Here is a 671-nt window from a genome sequence, read left to right on the forward strand (position 1 = left end):
ATTAGGGAAGACAACAAACAAAAGAAAAATCAACCCTGACAACTCCTCAATTCACAATTACTCAGGGGAAAATGTTGCAGTATTTTTCATTGATGGAGGGACTGGAAGGAACATAAACCCATGAGGAAAAATTTGAGTAAACCTGTGGAAGCAAAAATCATATGACAAGGTAGTTGGCTGTGCCAAAGTGCTGGGTTGTATCATTGCCTTTTTACAACCTTTCTGCAACAGCATCTACACCTCGGCAGTACAGATCACAAATGAAGAAAGGGGAAAAGATAACTATGGAGAAAGAAGAAAAAGGAAACAGAGAGTAGAGTGGTTGAATCTCCTAACCCCATTTTCTTCCCTTGAAGAAATTATTATTCACACACCTGTCCCCATGGCTATGTCCACCCTGCCTGTCCCTCAGCAACAGCAGACAGAGAACATCTTACAGTCTTTGCACAAAGCTTTGCATTTGTTTTTCCTTTGCCTTGTCTTCCAGAGATTTTAGATATGAATTAAATCTGTTATTCTCATAATCTTTCCTTGTTTTATTAGGTAATCACTGGTTTTGTTAACTTATTTTTCTATACTTAACTGTGCAATTTTCATCTTGCTAATACATCATCTTGCCAGATCTTGAGTTAAATTTTGACTTTAACGTTAATGTGGATAGTTTTATGTGA

The 671-nt window shown here is 37.1% G+C and overlaps 1 protein-coding gene across 1 annotated transcript in view; it reads left to right on the top strand.

Moving 5' to 3' along the window:
- LOC119590710 (zinc finger protein 358-like) overlaps positions 1-671 on the top strand; it is an 8,425-nt gene that overhangs the window by 7,337 nt on the left and 417 nt on the right. The window lies entirely within an intron of this gene.

The sequence above is a fragment of the Penaeus monodon genome, chromosome 27, assembly GCF_015228065.2.
Source record: "Penaeus monodon isolate SGIC_2016 chromosome 27, NSTDA_Pmon_1, whole genome shotgun sequence".
In the NCBI taxonomy this organism is placed as follows: domain Eukaryota; kingdom Metazoa; phylum Arthropoda; class Malacostraca; order Decapoda; family Penaeidae; genus Penaeus; species Penaeus monodon.